Below are 18,403 nucleotides of genomic sequence, written 5' to 3' on the forward strand. Positions count from 1 at the left end.
ACTTTCAGGTGCCTCCTCGGGCCGTTTGGTCCAGGGGGTGGGCTAGGGGCTGTGACAGCGGGGATGTCGTGTCGGAGGTTGCGTTTTGGCAGAAGGACTGCCGCAGGGATGTCCTTCCCTGTTGGCCCCTCTGGGGGTGGGGGGCAGTGGTACGTTTGTAACTCCACTGGTGGAGAGAACTATCAGGGAGCGCCCTCCTCCCCCTGCCGCACACCCTCAAATGTCTTACCCAATATGTGTTCTGAGTAAAGCGCTCAGCCGGGTTCTCTGGAGTTACCAAGAAGTTGGAGGCAGCGACCAGCTGTTAGGAGATGAGCCACCACCCAGTTGATGTGCTGCAGCAAAGTGATGGAGGGTGACGAAGGGAAGACCGGGGCTTTGAATTGGTGTTCCTTGGTGACATTGGGGTGGAGGTTGTTTGTCATGTGGGGAGGCTGGCTGCTAGCTTCCCCAGCCCCTACCCTGTGTGTGTGAGCAATACCCCCCTCCTCCCTTGTGACGGAGACCATCGGTAATACTCCCACACCTTCCGCAGGTGCCCTGGTTGAGAGATTTTTCTGGAGAGAGCTTGTTCAACGAGTTGCCTGACGATTTTCCAAATCCATCTCTTTGTTTGAAGTCACTGGAGCAATATTTCGGGGTCACAGCTCGTTTTTTCCAAAATTCCCTTATAAAAATCATCGAACGACAATGAGAGATTTTTATAGCGAACCTTTGTATACCCCCCCCCCCCCCCCCCCCCCCCCCGCCGAGATTCTACCATGAACACTTTACTGTACCTACTCCTCACACATCCCCCCGTCCCTCTCCCGGTCTATCCTTTCGTATCACCTTTCAGAATAAATGCCAGACATCACTACAGTTCCCCCTAAATACATATTAGAATTTAGCGTTTGTTTATACTCACTAAGGTTACAAGCTGAAAGGGACTTTGCAGATGTGCTTATGCTCCGGACCCGAGGTGGGAGGTTATCATGGATTACGTAGGTGGGTCAGTAGAATCACAGAGTCTTGAGGAGTCAGGGGAAAGACATCTGAAGATGCCTTGCCTGCTGGCTTTGAGGATGGAAGAAGGGACTAGAAGCCAAGGACTGTGGTGGTCTCTGGAAGCTGGAAAACACAAGGAGACCTTTCTCCCCTGGGGTCTCTGGAAGGAACCAGCCTGGCTAATAGCACTTTGGTGTTAGCCCGATGAGACCCATTTGGGACTTACGACCTCCAGAACTATTGATAAATGTGTGTCGTATTTTTTTTTTTTTAACATTTATTCATCTTTGAGAGACAGAGACAGAGCATGAGCGGGGAAGGGGACAGAGAGAGGGAGACACAGAATCTGAAGCAGGCTCCAGGCTCTGAGCTGTCAGCACAGAGCCTGACGTAGGGCTTGAACCCATGAATGCAAGATCATGACCTGAGCTGAAGTCAAATGCTTAACCGACTGAGCCACCCAGGCACCCCCAAATGTGTGTCGTTTTAAGTCACCAACTTTGTGGTAATCTGTTACAGCAACAATACGAAATTCAAATGGGCCCTTTCTTAGTTTAATTTTATTTTTAATTTTTTTTTTAAAGATTTTTAATTTAAAAAATTTTTTTAAATGTTTACTTATTTTTGAGAGAGAGAGACAGAGAGAGAGACAGAATGTGCATGGGGGAGGGGCAGAAAGAGAGGGAGACACAGAATCAAAGCAGGCTCCAGGCTCCGAGCTGTCAGCACAGAGCCCGATGTGGGGCTCCACCTCACAGACCACAAGATCATGACCTGAGCCTAAATTGGATGCTTAACCGACTGAGCCACCCAGGCACCCCTTAAAGATTTTTATTTTTAAGTAATCTTTACATCCATCATGGGACTTGAACTCACAGCCCCAAGGTCAAGAGTCACATGTGCTACCAACTGAGCCAGCCAGGTGCCCTTCTCTTAGTTTTAATGTATAACAGAACAGAATAATAAAAAGTCAGGATTCAAAAAACAAATCTCTAGGGTCCTACCACCCTAACAAATCACGCTTTAATTTTTTTCTCCTTCCCTTTTAGTATTTCCCTGGGCACTTAGAATTTTTAGTTCTAATCACAGCCTAGTACAAATTTTGCATTCTGGTTTTTTTCCCCTCCACGTAATGTTTTATTAAGAGGATTTGTCCATGTTGCCATACGGTCTTTATAACTATTTTGAAGAGGGGCTGTAAGTAAGATCAAACGAATGTACTAAATTTAACTACCTTGCTAAAGGATATTTATTTTTTAGAAAGTCATGACTCAAGTACAAAACAAACACGTTAAAGATTTTATTTAAGTTGTTCATTAATGAGAGAACTAGTAAGATGTTTTAATTGGTTCAAAGGAGAATCCAAAGAGGAAATAAAAATATAATAAGCCCAGTAGGACTGCTGAAATGAATTTGCTTAGTAGACACAAAACTGGCAAAATCGGCCAATATCCACACAGTAATAATCGGTTACATTTAGGACTTTAGAGTGTACAATTTGTATCTGTATGGACAAGAGTCATCTACATTATCTGTTTCCCTCAATTTACATCATTATAAAGTTGCTTAAAGAGCGTGTGGACTACGTTGAACACCCCATTAAGTGCAGACGGGTTAGGGGGGACCTGTTTCAAAGTCTTGCCACAGTGTTTCCTGACACCCTGTTCTTGGATACTTGGGGTAGTTCCAATTTTTTGCTGTTATTAAAACAAAAAGCCAGTATGTCTTTGAACGTGTTCATTTTTTTTCTTTCCTAAATAACCTTGATTCTATAGGATAACATACTAGAAGGGAGATCAGAGGGTCAAAAGAGATTTTGATTCTCAGTTCCCATTGCCAAGTTGTATAAGCCTTTTTCCCACACATGGAAAACAAACCCCACCCGTGTCCCACAGCAGAAAATATCACTTCCATCAGCTCCTAAAAAAAACCTCAAACTTTCTTTTCCAGATGCCCTCCCAGCCACCCACTTTTCCCTCATGTTCACTGGTGAGAATGAAATCTGGAGAATTGGCTGATTTGGACCAGTTGAGGACTCTCATCCCTTTGCTGGGGAAGGGCTCAGCCGCCCCCCCCCCCCCCACCGCCCCCGCCCAAGCCCAGAGCCCCTGAGGTCAGCACTCTGTTAGTAAGGAAGCAGGGGGTATCCTTTGGGCCCAGCCAGAGCTTGTTTAGGCTGCTACTGGCCGTATTTTCATTGTTTTCCTTCTTGTTTTATTTTTGAGAAGCGTGGCGTTTCTATCCACGGCGCTAGGATTCAGGAAGACTTTCTAGTTCTGCTTCTGCCGATTGCTAAGGCTTAGACACCGGATCGCCCTGTTTCTGAGGTTTTCCATTCACTGAATGCACTTGGGGTGAAGACCACGGGGTGATGGGTCAAAACGAGCAGATGCATTTTAAGATCACTTTCAACTCTACAATTGTAATGATTTTAAGTTTGCTGATCATGTAAGGAACTTTCTGCAGGAAAGCAGCCACCCCCCCCCCCTCCCAATAACCATGATGACAGCTTGATTACAAAAAACCATTCTGTCGACCCCCACTTGTTCTAGGAAGTTGCTGGCCACAGAAAATCCTCCGCCCTTTCCTCTTTTGAAATGTCCCCCAACTGCTCGCGGGCCCGCCTTGCAGCCAACCGAGGATGGCCAAATGTACTGGAAGACCAGCGAGTCTCCCTTCACCCCACTAATCCTACCCTTGCAGATCAGTTTTCAAGGAGACAGTATTTCCTTCTTAGTAAAACATACTCCCTGACACCGTTGAGCCCCCGCCGAAACAAGGGTGGGGGCAGAAGGGTCCTCTCCACAAGTTTATGTGTAAACCAGCTTTGTTAATACTGTCTTGGACCCAGATTTATCTTTGACACGTGTGGGATGTGTGTCTGTAAGAATAATTCCCTTACCGCGTGCCTACTCCCTGGATATATGTGGGTTCACTTTGATTACGGTGTTGGACTACCGTGGCTTCTTAGAAATCACCAAGAAGCCATGGTTTCGGGGTTTTCACTCAACTCTCTAATTAAATTTGGTGACTTAGTGAGGGACAGCTGACACCAAAATGGATTAAAATAAAAATGCCAAGGGCAGCGCTCTCCTGGCTTCCGCCCAGAGTGTGTCTGATGAGTTCCATGCATGCGTAGGGCAGACTGACGACGGACCCATCAGAGGCTGGGCTTGCAGCAGCTGTCCGGCAGGGCACACAGGGAAAAACAGCTGTCCGCTTTATTAGGAAGGTAGAAATGTTTGCCAGTGGGTTTGTGGAACGGGTACACTATTGGGTCTGTGTGATAATTACCACTGTAGTTTTGCCTATTCTAAAATTAATTCATCCATTTCTCAAGGCAGCACATGCCCAAGATTTAGGGATATAAATTCAGCTAACCACAGAATAGATTTATGGTATGCCAGCCCTGTGATTAATGTTTTTCTAGGTGTCCGGAGTAAACACAGGCTAGGACAGAGAAGGGCACTGCTGGTGAGGACCTTACATGCTAGTGGAGAGCCCAAAACGTGAATAAATAAATAATGTCAGATATCCAAAGTGTGAAGTACCTCACTGAGGCTTGGAGTGATGAGTTAGGGGTGCTGGGAAGGTAGGAAGGACCAGTAAGTGTAAGGGGCGGAGTTGGGCAGGAACCAGGTCAGGCAGGGCATTAAATGTGACAGGTATCATGAGTATGATGGGTGTCGTTGGTGGATTTCAGCAGGGGAGTGATGCCTCTGTTTTTAAAAGATGTCTCTGGAAAGTGGAAGAAAGACTGAAGGCTGTTGTCATGGTAGGTAGTCTCCAAAGATGGCCCTCAGTGATTCCTCCATTCGCCTGGAGTCTGGGCTGGCCTCGTGGCTGCTTTGACCTATAGAAGACAGTAGAAGAGATGTTCTGAGACTTCGAAGCCCAGGCGTTAAGAGAACTGCCAGCTTCCACTCCCTTCCTCTTGGAACACTAGCTCTTGGGCCCAGTCTACACAGAGAGGCCACATGGTAGAGAATTGAGGCCTACAGCCCAGAGTCCAGATGAGAACCCAGCCAACCGCCAGCACCAACCGCCAGCCAGGCTCAGTGAGCCACTTGGACCTTCTGCCTACAGATGCCCATGGCCCCAGCAACATCGCATGACTAGAAAAACCACCTCCCTCAGCTCAGGAAAACCTAAGAATTGCAAGATTTAATAAATTGGTCTTGAAGTAGCTTATTTCCTAGCAGCGGATAACTGAAATGGGGGCAAGGGTGGAAACAGCACACCAGTGAGCCAGCTGTTGGAGTCGTTTAGGCCAGAGATGATGGAGACTGCTAGAATGAAGACAGTAAGTAGTTAGATTCAGGACACATTTTATCAGTGTAACTTTCAGGCTGGACTGTGAGAGAAGTCAGTAGAAAAGCAGTGTGGCTCCTTGCCTGGCTCTCCTAACTCCGGACGGCTCCCTAGAGACAACTATTTAAAACTCTTAGCTCTCTCTTTGACAATGAGGGCCATATTGCACCAACTGCTTATATTGGTTCGGGGAAGGTTGTTTTGTTTTGTGTTAATTTTTTTATTTATTTTTGAGACAGAGACAGAGTGTGAGCAGGGGAGGGGCAGAGAGAGAGGGAGACACAGAATCCGAAGCAGGCTCCAGGCTCTGAGCTGCCAGCACAGAGGCCGACGCTGGGCTCGAACCCACGGACTGTGAGATCATGACCTGAGCTGAAGTCGGATGCCCAACCGGCTGAGCCACCCAAGCACCCCTGTTTTGTTTTGTTTTTGAGAAAGAAAATAAGATCAAGTCTTTGAATTGAAAGAATCTTCTTTTAAAAAAAAAGACATCAACACAAAGGAAATTGAAAAAAGATTTTTTAAACGTTTATTTTTGAGAGAGACAAAGCAGAAGCGGGAGAGGGGCAGAGAGAGAGGGGGAGACACAGAATTCAAAGCAGGCTCCAGGCTGTCAGCACAGAGCCCAATGCAAGGCTCGAACCCATGAACTGCGAGATCATGACCTGAGCCAAAGTCGGATGCTTAACCGACTGAACCACCCAGGGACCCCGAAGGAAATTATTAACAGATGTGACCACCTCGAAATGCAATAAAAACCAAAATTTCTCTACCCTGAAACACACCATAAACAAAAGATAAGCCATAATGAAGAGAAAATATTTGCAAAATATAAAAAAATCTCCTGCCCTAAATACATAATAATATGCAAACAAGTATAATAAAACACATAAAGTAAATATATAAAATAAAGAATATATAAACAATTCTAAAGAAAAAGGCAATAGAAACACCATGAACTTGCTCCAAGAATTTCACATCACACTGCTGTGTCTTGATGCCTCACTGAGATATTTTCTCATGTGGCCTCATCCTCCAGTAGATGTGCCCAGCTTTCGCAGCATGGTGGTCTCAGTTCCATTGTGGTCTCTAATCCAGAAGATGAGAGGAGGTCATTTCAAGGCCACTCGAAGAAGATCACTTTAACCTGGAAATGTGTCCTTTAGTCTGGAAGTTTTTCTTGCATTCTTTCTTGGAGAGCTAAATTTTCCACAAATGTATTTTCTCCCAAAACATATTAAAAGGGTGGCATTTCTCTGTCTCTCTCAAAAATAAAATAAACATTAAAAAATTAAAAATATTGCCAACCTTGCACTGGTAGAAAACAAAACTTGGTTCTGTATTCCTGTATGAAAACCACTTAGCCCTTCATTTGTGAGAATATAGAGTATGTGAAGATAGCAGTCAGAGAAATCATGAATCCACTTTGTGCATGTAACTAGCCAGGAGAGAATCTGTAAGGTCAGGTCACCCCCCCCCCCCCCCCCCCACACACACACACCATAGCCAGCGTGTCACTTGCCATCACAAAGTGAATCAGCCACCTGGAGTACCAAATGTCTTCTACCGAGGATATGAGTGCATGGATTGGACAGAAGACATGAGGGTGTGGATAAGAGCATTGGTGAGGTACCCAACTCATCACAAGCCACCAGGAATTCAACACGGAGGGATGGCATTAGTTAGGCATCCCTGTGATCTGGTAGTTATTCTTGCATAAAATGGAGAGCACATTCATACTCCTATTACTAATTCAGAGGACACAGACAGCAATGTAAGATCGAAGTTAGAACCCCCTAAACTCTGCCAAGCGAATGACTGTTTTCATGTACTTTGGTCTGAGCACGTGATTAGTAAGTACACGACAGATCGATGCAGGCAGATCCAGAAGAGACCATCCTTTTATTCTGAAATCATATCCTACCCATGCCTTGAAGTAAGTACTAAGTGACGGATCTCGTCTTCCCTTGGATCAAAGAGAAGGAGCTCTGAGAGCAGAAAACACGGCAGGAGCTACTGGGGTCCGTTGGCTTTTGGGATTTGCCAGGTAAGGGCAGAACATGGCGACAGCCCAAACAAAAGCATACAAACATATAATGGACTTCTACTAAGCAATGAAAAAGAATGAACTGCTGTTACACCTGGTGATAAGGATGAATCTCACAGACACACTGAACTAAAGAAGGCACCCTCTGCCCCTCTCTCTCTCTCTCAAAACTAAATAAACATTAAAAAAAATGTAGGGGCTCCTGGGTGGCTAAGTTGGTTAAGCATTCGACTCTTGGTTTCGGCTCAGGTCATGATCTCAAGGCTTTGTGGGTTTGAGCCCTGCGTCAGGCTCTCCGTGGGCAGTGTGGAGACTGCTTGGGATTCTCTCTCCCTCTCTCTCTCTGCCCCGTCCCCACTCGTGCTGCCTCTGTCTCTCTCAAATAAATAAATAAACTTAAATAAATACATAAGGGGGGGGCACCTGGGTGGCTCAGTCGGTGAAGCATCCAGCTTCAGCTCAGGTCATAGTCTCGTGGTTCGTGGGTTCCAGCCCTGCGTCAGGCTCTGTGCTGACAGCTCAAAGCCTGGAGCCTGCTTCAGATTCTGTGTCTTCCTCTCTCTCTGCCCCTCACCCTCTTGCGCTCTGTCTCGCTCTCTCTCAAAAATAAACACTAAAAAAAAATTTGTTTAAGGCAGACTTTTATCAAAGAATACGTTCTTTGATAGTTCGATTTTATCTGAAGCCCTGGAAAAGATAAGTGTAATCCATAGTGACATAGATCAGTAGTTGTCTGAGGCCTGGGATGGGGGAATTGATCGGGAAGGGGCACAAGGGAACCTTTTGGGGAGATGGGAATGTTCTATATTTTGACTGTGGTTACATGGGCACACACCTTTGTTAAAACTCATGGAAATGCACACTTCAAATGGAGACATTTTATTGCATGTAAATTATACTTCAAAAAATTGACTTAAAAGAAATATACAGGGCTTCCATTTCCAGACAAGATGAGTCAGTCGATTCCACCCTGTTGCTTCCACTTAAAACCCAAAACTTGACAATATATAGAAAGCAACTACCAGACTCCTTTGACGGTGGAAAAAAGGTGAACTGGCGAGACAACTTGGGTCTCAAGGGATGACTTAGCTGGGAGTCCTCACGGGCTTTACTGCTTCCTAGATCCCAGCCTGAGCACCAGAGAAGGTGAAACCGAAGACCATTACCAAGCACAAAGTCCCAACGAAAGCCCGCCTTCCGGAGTCAAAGGGCTGGGAGGGACAGCAATGAGAGACATTCCTTTTGACAATGTTTGCCTTTCTCCAGGTGAACACCATGAAATAAGCCACAGCCCTCCCTCTCCCAGCAAGCTTTGGGGAGACAGACTGGTGTGGGGCTTGTCCACCACCCGTGCTGTGCACTACCGGGTAGGTAGTCCTCTCTCTCCTTACCGGTGACGACTGTGATGTGGAGGTCCATCAGTCAGCCCCATTCTGCACAAATGTGATCAGCGAGGATCCCCTGCCCTCCTTCCCCGTCCCCAAAGGAGTGTTGTGACTGAAGGGTGGAACCCTGTTGCTATCCTTGCTTAGCACTAAGCAAAGCCAACAAAGAGGCAGTATCCACCCCCACACAGCTAGATTGTGTGGGGCGGGTTTCAGAGAAGAGGGAGCTGTAGGAAGAGATTCTTTGAATTTGCGTCTGAGGTCCAGGGCATACCCACGAGTGAAACCCGCCCCCCCCCCCCCCCGGAATTAGCAGCAAAAAGCTTTGAGAACTGAATTACGATGTGGAATACTGTACAGTTCCAGATCGGCCTCTGGGTAGCACACAGCAGGACAGACCAAAATAGTGCCGATTCGAAACTACATTGGTATTACATTGACATTCAAGCTCACAGACCACAAGAGTGAGCCGTGGTGTTCATTCTGAACTTGAACAAGTTGAATGCGTACTAAAATAGATTCAAAAGGGAACCAGTGGGAACATAATACCCAAAAAGTCCAGGATAAAATAAAATATTATGCATCATACCAAAAGCCAGAAAAAGGCTGAACTGGAATGAGAAAGGGCAGTCAACAGATGCTAACATCAGGGGCCTGCCTGGCTGGCTCAGTCGGTAGAGCATGTGACTCTTGATCTCAGGGTCGTGAGTTCGAGCCCCATGTTGGGCGTAGAGCCTGTTTAATGAGAGCAAAACCAAAAACCAGATGCTGACATCAAGATGACAGAAGTTGGGGTTATCTGACGAGGATTTTAAAGTAGCTATCCCCAAAAAAGGAGAAGAAGAAAGGGAGAAAAAGAAAAGCTTCAGCAAGCAACCATGAGCATTCCAGAAACAGGAAAATAGAAAATTTCCGCAAAGAAAAAGAAGATATAAAGAAAAACCAGATGAAAATTGTAAAACTAAAAAATACAGTAACAGGACCAACAAACTTACTGATGGACACTGTGAGCCATCGGAGATGACAGAGGAAAGAAGCAGTGACTTTGAAGATAGATCACTAAAACTTTTACAACTTGAGCAAAGAAACCACAAATGAACAAAATGAACAGAACTTCAGGGGCCTGTGGGAAAATACCAACATCCGTGTATGTCACTGGAATCCCACAAGGAGAAGAGAAGGAGTGCGGTGTAGAAAATAGACTAAAATAATAGCTGAAAGCTTCCCACTTTGGGCAAAAACATAAACCTACGGGTTTAAGAAGCTGCGTGAATCCCAAACCAGGAAGTCATAAAAATCCTAAAATAGTGTGCACTAACAAGAGTTTCCAAGGTTGGGGGACGAAGGAAAACAGAGATATCTGGTCAAATGTTACAAACTTCCAGTTACAAGATGAGTAAGTTTGGGGGATCTAACCTACAGCATAGTGACTATCGTTAACAATATACTGTATTGTGTACTTGAAAGCTGCTAAGAGAGTAGATCTTAAATGTTCTTTGCTAGCCAGAAAAAAAAAAGTAATTATGCAAAACGATGGAGATGTTTACTAACCCTATTGTTGGTAATCATTTTGCAACATATAAGTATGTCAAATCATCATGCTGTACGCCTTAAGGTTACACATTGTTACATGTCAATTATATCTCAGCAAAGCTGGGCAAAAGAATGAGGTGAAAAGTAAAAAGGTAAAAAAACCTAGAACAGAGTATCTAGGAACTGTGGGACATTTACAGAAGGTGTAACGTACACAAAACAGGAAAACTAGAAGAGAAAGCAGAAGACTGTGATGGCTTACGTTTTCCAAAATTAATGATAGATACCAGACCACAAACGCCGAAAGCTCAGAAAGTACCAAGCAGGGGCACCTGGGTGGCTCGTCGGTTAAGCGTCAGACTTCGGCTTGGATCATGATCTCCCAGTTCATGGGTTCGAGCCCCGCGTTGGGCTCTGTGCTGACAGCTCAGAGCCTGGAGCCTGCTTCGAATTCTGTGTCACCCCCTCTCTCTGCCCCTCCCCCACTCACACTCTGTCTCTTGCTCTCAAAAAATAAATAAAACATTTAAAAAATTAAAAAAAAAAAGAAAGTACCAAAAATCTACACCTAAGCATAGCATATTCAAATTTCAGGAAAAGAAGGGTGTGTGGCTGGCTCAGTCAGAAAAGCATGCAATTCTTGGGGCGCCTGGGTGGCTCAGTCGGTTAAGCGTCCGACTTTGGCTCAGGTCACGATCTCGCGGTATGTGAGTTTGAGCCCCGCGTCAGGCTCTGTGCTGACTGCTCGGAGCCTGGAGCCTGTTTCAGATTCTGTGTGTCTCCCTCTCTCTGACCCTCCCCCGTTCATGCTCTGTCTCAAAAATAAATAAAAACGTTAAAAAGAAAAAAAAAAGAAAAGCATGCAATTCTTGATCTCAAGGTATGAGTTTGAGCCCCACATTGGGTGTGGAGACTCAGAAAAGTAAACATTAAAAAAAGAAAAGAAAAGTCAAATTGCAGGAAAACAAAGAGAGTATCTTGAAAGAAGCCAAAGTCGGGGGGGGGGGGGGGAATGCACCTTACCTATTGAGGAACAAGGATGAGAATTACATTAGACTTCTCATCAGAAACCACGCAAGCAAGAAGAGAGTGGAATGAAATATTTAAAGTGTTGAAAGAAAAACACCAGTCTAGGAGCACCTGGGTGGCTCAGTGGGTTAAGCGTCCAAACCTTGACTTTGGCTCAGGTCATGATCTCAGTTTGAGAGATGGAGCCCTGAGTCGGGCTCTGCGCTGACAGCCCGGAGCCTGCTTGGGATTCTTTCTCTCCCTGTCTTTCTATTCCTGCCCTGCTCGTAGAGGATCTCTCTCTCTCTCTCTCTCTCAAAAAATAAACTTAAAAAAAAAAAAAAAAAGTAAAAACTTCAACTTCGTGAAAGAATGAATGTTCTTCATTCTTTCTTCATTCTGGTTCTTCATTCACCAGAAACAGCCAAAATGTTCCTCAACTGGTGAGTGGGTCAACAAACTTTGTTACAGGCAGACAATGGAGTATTATTCCCCAATAAAAAGAAACGAGCTATCCAGCCGCACAAAGACCTGGAGAATCCTTCAATGCCTCGTGAGCTTGGGGAAACAGAGATCTAGGTCATTGGAGGGCTGGAAACAGAGGTCCTGAAGCCTCAGGAACCAGGGGATTCAACTTCAGTAAACATTCCTTTTGAGGAACTGCCTACATGGTGATGTCCATTCTCCTGGAACGAATCCTGAGTACAAAAGACTTTCCGGCACAGCAAGAACTCGGCCTTTTTCCTCTGCTCTGGAAGGATCCTACCTACTCAGAGAAAGTAGCAACTGGGAGGCCCCACCGAGAACCCTAAGGAAAGGGCAAAGGGGGGCCAACACCTGCTTTGCCTGCTCTTCCGCTGGGGCCACCTTGCTTCCCCGAGATCTACCCTTAGCTGAATCTGTAGGAAATTAGGGTGTACGTTTGAGTCAGTGTGCTGTTCCGGGGGATCCGGTGTTCCCACAGCCCTGCGGCGGCGGGTTGGAGAGCCATCAGCATGAAACTGGGAAGGAAGCAGAGGTTCCGGACAGCGAGTGACGCTGCTTTCCAACCAAGCTCTGCTGTAGCACAGCCCATCAGAAAGGAGACGTCTGAGTGACAGGCTTGAAAGATGTCACTTGGGGCCCCAGCCGGGGCTGTGGGGCCTCTGCAGCAGCTGGACATTAGGAAGGCATTTCTTAGAGGCTGGACACGGGGTGGCCACAGTGGCAAACACGAGGTAAGTCCAATGGCGGGGGTCACTGGGAGTTGGGGGCATCCAGAGTGCTGGAGTTGCGCCCCTTCATGCGAGGGGCCCCTATGGAGCATTCAAGGCCTAAGGAAAGCTAGGCAGCCGTAGCAGCAGGCGAGGGGGGTTTGACTTCTAAACAGGGGCCCAGGGTTGGGGCCAGCCATGCGTTTGTCACGTGCTTCTGCCCCTGGGCCTGACATCTCTATCCTCCGGGCTGAGTAAGGCTGGGCGAAGGATGTCCCATCGCATCTGAAGCCCAGAGAAGGTACAACTTCCCTAAGATACACAGCATGTTATAACTGAGTTAGGCCTAGGACTCAGAAGGCATGGCTCCCTGTTCCAGGCTGCCTCCCTCCTTCCCTCCCTCATTCAACCCTTCCTGGGGATGCCCACTGGCTAAATCATTATACGACAGCTTGTCCTATGATACACACTGGGTTCCACACGGAAGTTAGTCCAGAAACCTCGTTCTACGCCTGGCTCCCAACACAGCCAGACTCCACGCCAGGCATTTGCTTCCTTTTTACCAAAAAAAAAAAAAAAAAAAAAAATTAATGTGACTTAGAAGTATTAATTCATTACTGTTTTCCTTTTCCTATTTACAAAAGTATAATTTTGTGGCATTTAGTTTATTTATTTTTTTAAATTTTTTCATGTTCATTTATTTTTGAGAGAGAGACAGAAACAGAGCATGAGCAGGGGAGGGGCAGAGAGAGAGGGAGACAACAGAGTTTGAAGCAGGCTCCAGGCTGCGAGCTGTCAGCACAGAGACCGACGCGGAGCTCGAACTCAACAAACTGTGAGATCATGACCTGAGCCCAAATAGGTCGCTCAACCGACTGAGCCACCCAGGTGCCCCGCATTTAGTTTATTTTTGACTGCCACCATTATATATGTGTGAAGTCCAATAAAAAAATGTCACAATCTGCTTTTTTTTTCTGCCCATTTTCCTTATTATTCATTTTATTTCGTGATTATTAAGGTCAATAATTATGTCGCATAGGGGCAAGGGAGGGAGGAAATGGCTGTTGCACAAAGGCTCTATGCCAGGTTGTGATCAGCCCTGACCTTTCCAGAAACTTCACGCTGACCCCATGAGATGGGCTTTTGTAGCCCGTTTTACAAGGGAGGACGCTAAGTGGCAGAAGGGGGATTCAAACCCAAGGTCGGCCTGACTCCAAAGTGCACGTCCGAAATGCCAGCAAACGTTGAGATCCTGCCGGAGCAAGGTGTGGGGAGGTGGGTGGTCAGGGACGGCTTCTCGGAGGATGCGGCGGCGGGAGAGATGCCCACAGGGGCGGGCAGTGAAGCATGAGGACATGTGAAGAGTCAGGGAACGGGCACTTCCAGCCTGAGCTCTGTCACTCCCTGGCTACATGGCCTTGGACAAGTCCTATCTCTTCCGAGGCCTTGGTGTTTTCTCTCTGGAGTTTTCAAAGACCCAGGGTTCCACAAATCAGACCAAGACACTGAGTGTCTGGGCAATGAGCTTGGCTGGTGAGTGAGCTTGACATTACCCTGCCCCATGTCTAAGAACTGGGCCCCCAAGTCCCCCTGGCCCAGCCCAGCCTACACCCTTGGAGGTGACCTAGGACATGCCCCCTTCTTGCCTCTGATGTCAGGGTCCTAAACCACCAAGTAGGATTATCCTGTTGACCTCCAAGGGTAGTTGTGAGAATTAAAATATCAATAGCTGATACGTATCGGACAATCCTTATATGCCAACGCTGTGCTAAGAGTTTTACACTGATGTTTCTCAATAAATCTTCCCAGCACCTCTGTGAAGTTGTTATTCTCACTGACAGATGTGGCAACAACAGAACCAGAGTGGTGATATTACTTGCCCAAGGTCATATCTCTGTCCTGCTTAGCTTGGTGCCTGTCCCGCAGGAAATGGTAACTCCATCGGAACTAGTTCTGACACATGGGCCCCACACTGGCATCTTAACATTTCTGGAATGAGGATGTTGCCCCACAACTGATGTCCGAGGAACATGTGAGTCAGCGGGCGGAGGGTGACCAGGGGACTTCGCTGTCTGCTGTCCGGTTGTTCAGGGAGCTGCAGTCAAGCCTGATGGAATTTTACCAGATTGGGTCCTTAGATGTCACTTGACGTGACTTCTAAATTGATGCCGCGTGGAAATACAAGGCTATGAAGTATACAGAAGGCTATGGCCAGACAGGCAGTACAATTGGAAGTACAACGTGCCGAATGGACCCAAAGAAAGTTTAGACTCTGGATGTGAAGAACTTTGATCCGATCACCAAAGGAGACGATTTCATAAATAAAAACATACTACTGTCAGTCTTTGAAGGGCTTTGATACGCTTTTGTCATCAAAAAAGCTCTTATTTAAATGGGTATCATATTTGCCTTGAAAAAATGACCTTCCTATTGATGGCGCCATAGAGTCAAGAAAAATCCAACAAAGCAGTCGTGATGCTTCCGGTTGTGAGCAACAGAAAACCCACTTCAAACTGGCTGGAAGTGACAAAGGCGTATTGGCTCCCGGTCATGAAAAGCCCAGGGCAGTTGGCTTCAGGCACAGCTGGACTGGCGGGAGGAAGCGAACGGCAGCAGGTAGATCTCTCGGCCCCCAAGCTCTGCCTTCTCTGCCGCGGCTCCAGTCCCCGTGGAGGCAGAACGGATGCCAGCGACGCCAGCCGCCAACGCTCCCAGGTTTTACGCTTCCAGACTCCTCAGCATTTGGGACCAAACCTGAACCTGACGCCGTTGGCTGGCATTGGGTCACATGACTACCCTGGACAGCTCAGGGAACGGAAGGTAGGCATTGCCCCGTCTGGTCACCTTCCTCCCAATGGACTCAGGCATGGAGTCCACTCCACTCACTGTACCTGGCCGAGGTGGAGGAGGGAGGCTCCTCCCAAGGAAACTTGGGGGCTGCTACCCTAAAGACGGGAAAGTGGATGCTGGGTGACCCCCAAGTAGCAGCCGTCCTTGGAAGGCAGTAATTACCGGTGAAAGGAAATTTTGGAGAGGTGACTTCTACCAGATCATCCCCCTGACAGCTCAGGTGACCCCAGAAAGAAAAAGCACCACTGCCAGAGCCCCCATCAGAGCGGGAAGAGCCCTTGGAGGTCCCTGCCGAGGTAGGATTAGGAAGCTAGAGGAGGGAAGGACTGGTCCAAGGCCATAAGACGGCCCATAGTTGGGAATGAAACCAGAACACAAATCTCAGGTTTCCTGGTTCCACACCCAGTGCTCCCAGCTGGCCTGTGAGGGCCAAAGGGGGCTCTGGAAGGGGACCTCAGCTGGTTCATCACTCTTGGATGAGAAGCCCCTCCACCTCTCCCGAGAGTTTCTCCCAGCAGCCTTAGTGGAGTGTCTTTAACAAGTCTCCTGGGGCACCTGGATGGCCAAGTCAGTTGAGCATCAGACTCTTAATCCCAGGGTCGTGAGATCGAGCCCTGAGTTGGGCTCTGTGCTGAGTGTGGAGCCTGCTTAAGATGCTTAAGATTCTCTCTCTCTCTCTCTCTCTCTCTCTCTCTCTCTCTCTCTTTCTATCTCTCTATCTCTCACTCTCTCTCTCCCTCTGCCCTTCTTCCCCAACTCGTGCACTCTCTCTCTAAAATAAAAATAACAGGGACGCCTGGGTGGCTCAGTTAAGCATCCGACTTCGGCTCAGGTCATGATCTCGCGGTTGGTGGGTTCAGGCCCCACATCAGGCTCTGTGCTGATAGCTCAGAGCCTGGAGCCTGCTTCAGATTCCCTCTCTGCACCTCCCCTGTTTGTGCTCTGTCTCTCAACAATAAATAAGTGTTAAAAAAATTAATAAAATAAAAATAACAATAATAAAAGTAAATGAAAAATAAATAAAAAGCCTCCTGCTCTCCCCCCGCCCCCACGGCACTGGGGTCTCCCAGTCTGCCTCAGATGGAAGGGTGAGAAGTGCCCTAGATTTGCTCAGGCATTCTCTGTCATCGATGGCGCTGATCTAAGCCCTTGATCTTACGTTAAATGCAGGAAGCACAGCCCCTCTTCCAGCTCCAGCTGTCCCATCCTTTCTGGAGCTTCTGGACCCCCCCGCCACCCAGCCAGGCTGGGCCTTTATGGGTCTTCCGTGGCCCTGGGCCGGACCCGATTCTAAGAAACCTTCAGTGTGTCCACATATTGTGTTCAAAGCAGGACACCTGGTGAGCATGAACCCACCAGCCAGGCTGTCTCCAGAACTCCTCTGGGGGAGGGGCTTGGACGCAGCAATCTCATGTGGGTGCGGGAGGGGGCCTGCCTTTAAGCCTCCTTTGCATAGTAAGCAACTTCTATCCAGAAGATGCATCTGTTTGGCTGGCAGAAGGGCTTTTCTGATGGACATGAGGAGGGGGTTAAGCACCCATCCGTCCACCCCTTGGCGCCACCATGGTCATCATCAATTTAGATTAGAGGAAGCCTACCTTAACTCGATGACAGGGTGCCAGTGGTGGGAATCCAAGTCCCTTAGCGGGTGGGGAAGATGGGGTGGGGCGGGGTACAGGACGAGATCTTCCCTAGCACGTCAGGACTTTGAACAAGGATCGCTGAGGGCTGTATTTATGACACAGAAAGCTGTCAATGATGTAAGTGAAAAGGAAAAATATGAGAAAGTACATATATATATATATATATATATATATATATATACACCATGAGTGTGTGTGTGGGTGGGTGTGTGTGGGTGTGGGTGCGTGCACGCGCGTGCAATAACTAAGAGCTCAGGATCTGGAGCCAGATTGTCTAGGTTCAGATCTCACTTTCACCTCTTCCTTACCTTGGGCATTTTACTTAAAACTCTGTGCCTGCATTGCTTCATCTGTAAACTGGGGCTAAATCATAGGGGTAAGAGGAGGATCCCATGAGATAAACCAGGTACGGTGGAGGCAGGTCCCGGAAGACAGTAAGGGCTCAGACGGTGACATCCGATAATCTCGTTCGTCCCCTGAGCAGGGACCCCGTTCTCAGAGTGCCGGTGGCGGGGCGGGCCGCACCCTGGCTCCGGAACCGGGGCTCCCCGCCGCTGTCGGCCCCCCATTGTTGCGCCTTCCTGCTCTGCGAATCCGCCGCCGGGGGGCAGCTCGGGGCCGGGGCAGGGGACCATCCGGCCCGGGCGCCCTCCCCGCGCCGTTCTGGGCGCTCCGCCAAGCCCCTCCCGCCGCCAGCGCCCGGGGACAGAGCACTGGACTGCGAGTCCTGGGGCCTCAGTCCTACTCGGCCCAGCGTCTCTGGCCACCCGGAAAACAGCGGAAAAGCCTACCCTCCAGGGCCGCCCGCGGGTTAAGTGAGATCGCGGGTGCACCGGGGCGGGCACCTGCCCTGGCTCCCCACCTTGAGCACGTCTGTCCTCAGATACTGTCTTGCTCGCGTGGACTTTGAGAATGCTGCTCGCCCGCCCCCCGGGGTGCAAGGGGGACCGATGCAGCTCCTGGTGTCTGGGCCTGAGTGAATTTCTCAGAATATCCTGCCTCTGCTAACCCCGCTCAACCTCTCCCCGGCACAAGGCAAAAAGTGGGTGAAAGGGCTGGGCAGCTTTCCCAGGCTGGCAGCAGGCAGAGACCAGGATCTGGAGTCCTTGCATCCTGGCTCTGCTGCTGAATTGCTGTGTGACCTTGAGCAAGGCCTTCCCTCTCTGAGTCCCAGCCTCCCTCCTCTAATGGCACGGGAGGACAGGTGTGGCCCCTCACCCTGGCTGCCCCGCTGGCTGCCTGGGGCACCACGGGAAAGTAGTTTGATCCCCTGGGCTCAGTTTATCTTTTCTGCAAAATTGTTATGCCCACACAGATTCAGCAGATAACACCTGATCTTGAGATGCCTCTTTCTGCTGCCCTCTGCCCCGTTTCTCTGCTCAGAAAGCGATTTGAGTCTTCCAAAGGGGAACCCCAGCCTCAGGATTGTCCCTCTGCACTGGGCAG

The 18,403-nt window shown here is 48.2% G+C and overlaps 1 long non-coding RNA gene and 1 other non-coding gene across 2 annotated transcripts; one reads left to right on the forward strand and one right to left on the reverse strand.

Moving 5' to 3' along the window:
* Positions 1-4,762: 4,762 nt before the first annotated feature.
* On the reverse strand, positions 4,763-17,512 carry LOC132666289 (uncharacterized). Its single transcript, XR_009604601.2, has 3 exons — positions 17,266-17,512; positions 16,913-17,063; positions 4,763-4,840 (listed from the first exon to the last, which is right to left on the reverse strand). It is a non-coding gene; the product is annotated as an uncharacterized LOC132666289 (long non-coding RNA).
* Positions 9,387-9,459, forward strand: TRNAK-CUU (transfer RNA lysine (anticodon CUU)). The gene has a single exon. It is a non-coding gene; the product is annotated as a tRNA-Lys (tRNA).
* Positions 17,513-18,403: the final 891 nt, after the last annotated feature.

Source organism: Panthera onca, chromosome A3 (assembly GCF_046562875.1).
Source record: "Panthera onca isolate mPanOnc1 chromosome A3, mPanOnc1 haplotype 2, whole genome shotgun sequence".
Classification (NCBI taxonomy): domain Eukaryota; kingdom Metazoa; phylum Chordata; class Mammalia; order Carnivora; family Felidae; genus Panthera; species Panthera onca.